Below are 7,284 nucleotides of genomic sequence, written 5' to 3'. Positions count from 1 at the left end.
GCACATCATCTCTCAATTCATCACATATAGGGATTTCATCATCACTAGCTTGCACATTCTCTAGTCGGGAAAGATGGTCCGCAACCACATTCTCGGCCCCCTTTTTATCACGGATTTCAACATCAAATTGTTGGAGAGATAAGACCCACCGAAGAAGACGTGGCTTGGATTCTTTCTTTGCAATAAGGTACCTAATGGCTGCGTGATCGGTATAAACAATAGTTTTGGAACCAATGAGGTAGTTCCAAAACTTCTCAAAAGCATGAACCACGGCAAGAAACTCTTTCTCCGTTGTGGTGTAGTTCCGTTGAGCTTCATTCAAGGTCTTAGACATGTAGTAAATCACGTGAAGCTTCTTCTCTACCCTTTGCCCCAATACTCCTCCAATCGCAACATCACTTGCATCGCACATAAGTTCAAATGGCAAATCCCATCTTGGCCCTTGCACAATTGGAGTTGAGATTAAGGCCTCCTTTAATTTGTTGAAAGCTTGGAGACACTTTTCATCAAAAATAAAGATGGCATCCTTTTGAAGAAGAGCATTTAGGGGTCTAGCAATTTGTGAGAAATCCTTGATGAATCTTTTATAGAACCCGGCATGCCCCAAAAATGACCTTACTCCTCTCACATTGATTGGTGGCGGTAGCTTCTCTATCACTTCAACTTTGGCCTTGTCAACCTCAATCCCCTTGCTTGAAATCTTGTGACCAAGGACAATTCCCTCTTCCACCATAAAGTGGCATTTTTCCCAATTCAAAACCAAATTGACCTTCTCACATCTTGCCAAGCACTTGCCCAAGTTGGACAAACAATCCTCGAATGAAAGGCCCCCTACCGAGAAGTCATCCATGAAAACTTCCATTTCGGCTTCAAGCATGTCCCCAAAAATACTCATCATGCATCTTTGGAAGGTTGCCGGTGCGTTGCAAAGCCCGAAAGGCATCCTCCTATATGCAAAAGTTCCATAGGGACAAGTAAAAGTTGTTTTCTCTTGGTTATCCGGGTTTATAGGGATTTGAAAGAAACCAGAATAACCATCAAGAAAGCAATAATACTTGTTCTTGGTTAGTCTTTCAAGCATTTGGTAGATAAAAGGGATAGGAAAATGATCCTTGTTGGTGGATGCATTTAGACGTCTATAGTCTATGCACATCCTCCAACCGGTCACCGTTCTAGTTGAAATGAGATCACCATTCTCATTTTCAACTACGGTCATTCCTCCCTTTTTAGGGACCACATGAACGGGGGAAACCCATCTAGAACTCGAAATGGGGAAGATGATGCCGGCATCAAGGAGTTTGGTGATTTCTTTCTTCACCACCTCCCCCATTTGAGGATTGAGTTTCCTTTGCCTCTCAATGGAAGGCTTAGCACCCTCCTCAAGTGTTATGTGGTGCATACATAAAGCAGGACTAATACCTTTGAGGTTATCTATGGTGTAGCCTAAAGCACCTTGGTGGTCTCTCAAAACACCACATAACATTTGAGTTTGGCACTCATTCAAAGAAGAATTCACAATAACCGGAAAAATTGAATTGGGGCCCAAAAACTCATACCTTAGGTGTGATGGTAGAGGTTTCAACTCTACCATTGGAACACCCTTACCTTCTCTTGAGGTAGCTACTTCTAGTGCATCATGTGTTGTGATTCCCATGCACACTTGCTCATCGCTTGATTCCGTACTTCCTTCAAGCATCTCCTCATACAATGCCATCTCTTTGCTTTGGTCACCTATCTTTTCCTTGTTCAAAAGGACATTCTCAAGGGCATCATTAGTAGTGAGCAAGTGCTCATGCATGGAAGTTACAATAGAATCAATAGTATCAATCATCATGCAATTATCAAGATTAGAGCTTGGATATTTCATGCTCTCATTCAAGTCAAATTCTATTACCTCATTACCTACTTTTAGTGAAATTTTAGCACTTTTAACATCTATTAAAGCACCCGAAGTAGCAAGAAAAGGTCTTCCTAGAATTATTGGAATGTTAACATCTTCGTCCATTTCTAACACAACAAAATCCATCGGGATTATAAACTTTCCTACCCTTAGAGGAACATCCTCTACCTTACCCTTTGGGAATTTAATAGAGCGATCGGCCAATTGTAGGGTGATGTTGGTGGGTAGAAGTTCCCCTATCCCAAGTCTTTGGTATACCGAGTATGGCATTAGGCTAACACTAGCCCCTAGGTCACACAAAGCATTATCAATTTGCATCTTGTATATCGCACATGGGATAGAAAAGTTACCGGGGTCTTTCAACTTGGGTGGCATCTTATTCATGATAATAGCACTACAATTCTCGGTGAGATTCACCGTTTCAACCAATTCACACTTTCTCCTTCCACTCAAAATGTCTTTTAAAAACCTAGCATAATTAGGCATTTGCTTGATAGCGTCGTTAAAAAGAATTGAAAGATGAATTTGCTTCAATGTCTCAAGAAACTTTCCAAATTGCACATCTAATTTGTTTCTAACAAATTTATGAGGATATGGTAGCCTTTGCAATTGTTTTGTTTCCCTCTCTTTTTCTCTTTTCTCTTGACTCTCTTTTTCAAAATCATTCTCTTTTTCACATTCTTTTTCTTTCTCACATTCTTTTTCTCTTTCACCCTCTTGATTTTTCTCTTTTTCTTGCTCACAATCACTCTCAAGGGGAGGCTCACTCATGTTCACTCTCTCATTGCTTTTCTTAGGAACACTATCTTCCAACACCTTCCCACTCCTAGTAGATATGGCATTAATGGGCCTCTTAGGATCTAGTCTTTGGGGTGGAAGTTTGGAAGTGCTAGCCCCTTCCTTCAAAGCATTAGCCAATTGTGAAATTTGAGTTTCAAGCATTTTATTATGAGTCATTACTTCATTAAACTTCTTGTCACTCGTGGCCATGAAAGTGTTGAACATTTTAGCTTGACTTTCCATCATTTCCTCTAGATTAGACTTACCAGGTGATGCTTGGGCATAATAGTTATCTTGGGGAGCTCTATTACCTCTCACATTTGAATTGGAAGCATTTTGATTAGAAAAACCTCTATTGTTATTGTTGTTCCAATTATTCCTATTATTAGAGTTCCCCCCTTGGTGATATTGGCCTTGATTCCCATAATTCCCTTGATTATTATGGTTATGGTTACCATAACCACCTTGTTGGTTGTAGTTACCTTGGGGATTTTGGTCCCTTTGGTTCCTATTACCCCATTGGTTTTGGTTATGGTAATCATAATCATTTCCTCTTTGATTATAAGCATTTCCCCCTTGTTCCCTTCGATTAGGTGGTAAATATCTTTGATTGTCATTCCTATGTCTATTATCATAAGACAAAGCATTGACCTGTTCATTTTCATTATCATTACCATCTTCATAATGGGATTGGGGTTGGGAATCATATTTACAAGAAGAGGTATCATGGTCATATGACCCACAATTTTCACAAAACAAACACCCATGTGGCATGTTATTAGATGTAGAAGGAGAAGAGTTAGAATTCATACCCCTCCCCTTAGATTGGGAGGGATGCTCTTGTTGTGAAGTGGAAGTCTCTAGCTTTGCCTTGATAGATGTCATCTCCTTGCCAAGATTGGCTATTTGAGATGTCAAATTATTGATGGCGTTGAGGTGATCGACGGAGTAAACCGCATTCCCTCCTTTGCTTAAAGACTCCCTCTCTCCTTCTTGCCAATCCATGTGGTGTCTCACCACATCCTCAATTATCTCGATGACTTGTTCCTCTGTTTTGTTCATAATCGGGCCACCCGCTCTCGCATCCAAGCTAGTCTTTCCTTGTGGGCTCAATCCCCCATAGAAAATTTTAAGCACTTAATATGATGGAATGCCATGATGAGGGCACTCCCTTTGATATTCTTTGTATCGTTCCCATGCCTCATATATGGTTTCACTAGCCCTTTGACGGAAGCCTTGGATCAAAGCCCTTGCTTCGGCCGTCTTCTTTTGAGAATAGAATCTCCCGAAGAAGGCCGTGGTGACCTCGTCCCAAGTTCTCAAGGAGTTAGGCCTCACCTCCTTCTCAAGCCATTCAAGAGCCCTTCCTATCAAAGAAAAAGGAAATAGCTTTAGTCTCACAAACTCTTGAGTTACCCCATTTACCTTGATTGTGTTGCAATATTTCTCGAACTCGTTCAAGTGTGCAAGAGGGCTCTCATGTTTTGCTCCACTATATTGCCTCCTTTCAATCAAATTTATCATCGCGGGCCGAATCTCGAAGTCATTGGCTTGAGTGACGGGTGGAGCAATGCCACTTGAAGCTCTATAAGCTCCCGGAGTTCCCAACTCCTTTAAAGGTCTTTGAGGTGGTGGTTCCGCGTCACCCATTTGATCTCGATCCTCCTCGAAATTGGTCTCTCTAGTTGGGGGAGTATTGAACGGCCTAGAACCGGCTCTTTTTCTCCTTCTATAAGTTTGCTCAATCTCGGGATCGTAAGGTACCAAGATCCTGTTATGAGTTCTGCGCATACACTCTCAACAAACGCAATTAGTACCAAGGCTACAAGTGTAGCCAAAAAGAAACAATTCTTTTTGAAATTTTTATGGTTTATGGTGAACTAGACTCAAGTAATCAATTAGCAATCAACAACACCGTTCCCCGGCAATGGCGCCATTTTGATGGGCGTTAGAACGGTCGCTCATTCCACACTCAATCAAACACATTTATTAACAAACACCTTACAAACCAAGCATAATGACAAGTAAGAGTTCGGTCCACAAGGAACGGGATATGGTTGCTAAAGATCTTAACACTTAAGCTAATTCGACGTCAATGGTGAATTGGGGTTTCGTCAAGTAGACAAACAAACTATGGTTCTAAATCAATGGATTAAAGACACTAGGGAATGGGATCCACTCAACCAAGGCAATTAGGCAAACGGGAGTAAAATAGACAAGTTATAGCAAGGACTATATGTAAAATCAACCTCATGCAATAAGAAAACAACTCACACTACTAAACTTAGATTCCTCATTATTCTAGCAATAGATGATACATAATCAAATTACAATAAGTAATGACATACTCAATTTACACTTCCATGTCAAATTAGGCACATCATGCTATCAAGCTCCTAAGTCAAGGGTAGCTAATCCTATCATGAAGAACTAACAAGAAATCTCATATAATCAATTTAATTGCAATACAAACATCAATGTTTCTCCCATATTTGCATAACTAACCCAAAAGGTTGAGCTTCACCCAACCCCTAGCAAGAAGACTACTCACAACTCATATTTATAAACATGCAATTAACAATTAGGGTTCTAACTACTTCAATAATTGGGAGAAAGTGGTTAACGATTGAAATAACTATCATCCAATAACAAATTACCAAGAACTTAAGAAGATTTAAATGACATGCAAAAGCAAATGAAATCAGAAATTAAGTAGAAAAAGGTTGGAGAAATTACTAATTGAAGCTTGAAATTGAATAACAATGGAGGAACTTGTCTTCTACAATGATTGAGATTGAGAATTCCAAACTAATAATTGAAATATAACTAATGATTTGAGAGAATTTATGTTTCTACAACTACAAACTAAGAGGAAGCTCTGAAAACTTGGATTTCGTACAATAGAGTCTAAGGGGGTATTTATATGACCCTCAAATAAAAAGGACGGAGAAAACAAGAGTCGGGCTTTTCTGCAGGTGCGCACGGACGTGCCAGGGGTGGCACGGACGTGCAGCCAAGGTGGCACGGACGTGCCACCCTAAGCACGGACGTGCAGATTTGGGCAGTAGCTCAGATTTGGCCAGGCTAACTGCACGGCCGTGCAGTTTATGGCACAGACGTGCTGGCTGAGATGCACGGACGTGCTGAAGCCTTGCACATCCGTGCCAAATCGGGCAGTAGCTTGGTTTGACTGGGACTGTCCTGCACGGCCGTGCAGGACATGGCACGTCCGTGCAGGGTCTTCTAGGCCCTTTTCTTCACATTCTCTTCAGTTTTGCTCCTTTGTTACGGCTTCTAAACTTGGTTTGTTATCCATATGCTTCAAATCATCGGTTTTTGGTCCTGAAAACTCAACAAAAACACTAACAACCCGTGAAGCAAGGGATACACAAAAATTGAATGAAAATAGGATAGAAAGTGAACCAAAATGCTAACATTTCAAGTAAACAAGGTTCAAAAATCACCCTAAAATCGTATCAAATAACAAGTTATCACCTAGCATGTCACTAACCATAAAGATCAAAGCTTTAAACTTAACATGGTACTAACATGCTATTAGAAAGAGAAAAAAAGCACCCTAAAGATGATTCTAGAAAGCAATAAAGACATCCTAACATGATACTAGGAATTAATAAAGTAATAAACGTGCTTTCTACAACAAAATAATAGGGAGTAAGCTAATTACTTACTTTGAAGCGTCGTACCTCTTTCTTTCATGTCTAGAGCGAAGACAACTTCGAACTTGGCTAAGTGTGTCAAGATCTTGTGAATGCGGAATTGTGTTTATAAAAAGGTTGGTTTAGAAAGACAGAGAAAGAAAGCTATATTGCTCAAGAGAGAAGAGAGAAAGTTGATGATTGTGGATGAGAGTTCATAATTGAAAATGGAGGTCCAAGGACCCTATTTATAGAAAAATAGTCCGGAAAATAGTCCAAGGGCCCAGTTTAGTATTTTGGCCATAACTTCCTCATCATTCATCAGAGGGTTTATAATATATCGTTGGAAAGCTCTTTTCGGGCCCTATCCAAGTACACTATTATTGGACCCTTGTCGTAGACCAAACTAAACTGGATTAGACATTTTCATAAATAGAGAAGGTTTTCGAAAATAGAATGAAAGGTTTTAGAAGAAAAACAACCGCAACACTAGACTTTTCACACTTTCACTTCATTCGATTATCATTCGACGCGAAAGGGATTCATCACCGGGTTTGGTTTTGGGGAGACACAATTGGGCGTCTACAACACATAATACAAAATATATCGAATAAGATAACAGATTTCAACAAGACAATAGAGGAAATTATGTAAACATTTACAGGACATCAACAAAGCAAAAGAGGACATTATCAACAAAAAATGAAACATCATCAATAAAATAGAGGACATCATCAACAAAATAGAGGACATCATTTACTGCAATAAAGGACATCATCAACAAAATAGAGGACATTATCATGAGAGTGCAAAACATCAGTCAAAGTATCACAAGATATATCTACACCAATAAAGGATATAATGTCCGACCATAAAGGAGATCATCAAACAGTATAGGATATCAAGAACAAACATAAAATAAAATCATTAAACAATGAGATAACAGTA

At 39.7% G+C, this 7,284-nt stretch overlaps 1 non-coding gene across 1 annotated transcript; it reads left to right on the top strand.

Annotated features, from left to right (window-relative positions):
* Positions 1 to 3,830: 3,830 nt before the first annotated feature.
* Positions 3,831 to 3,936, top strand: LOC145606522 (small nucleolar RNA R71). Its single transcript, XR_014105382.1, has one exon. It is a non-coding gene; the product is annotated as a small nucleolar RNA R71 (small nucleolar RNA).
* Positions 3,937 to 7,284: the final 3,348 nt, after the last annotated feature.

Source organism: Chenopodium album, chromosome 22 (genome assembly GCF_948465745.1).
Source record: "Chenopodium album chromosome 22, dcCheAlbu1.1, whole genome shotgun sequence".
Lineage (NCBI taxonomy): Eukaryota > Viridiplantae > Streptophyta > Magnoliopsida > Caryophyllales > Amaranthaceae > Chenopodium > Chenopodium album.
This window is presented reverse-complemented; position numbering and strand designations above follow the sequence as displayed.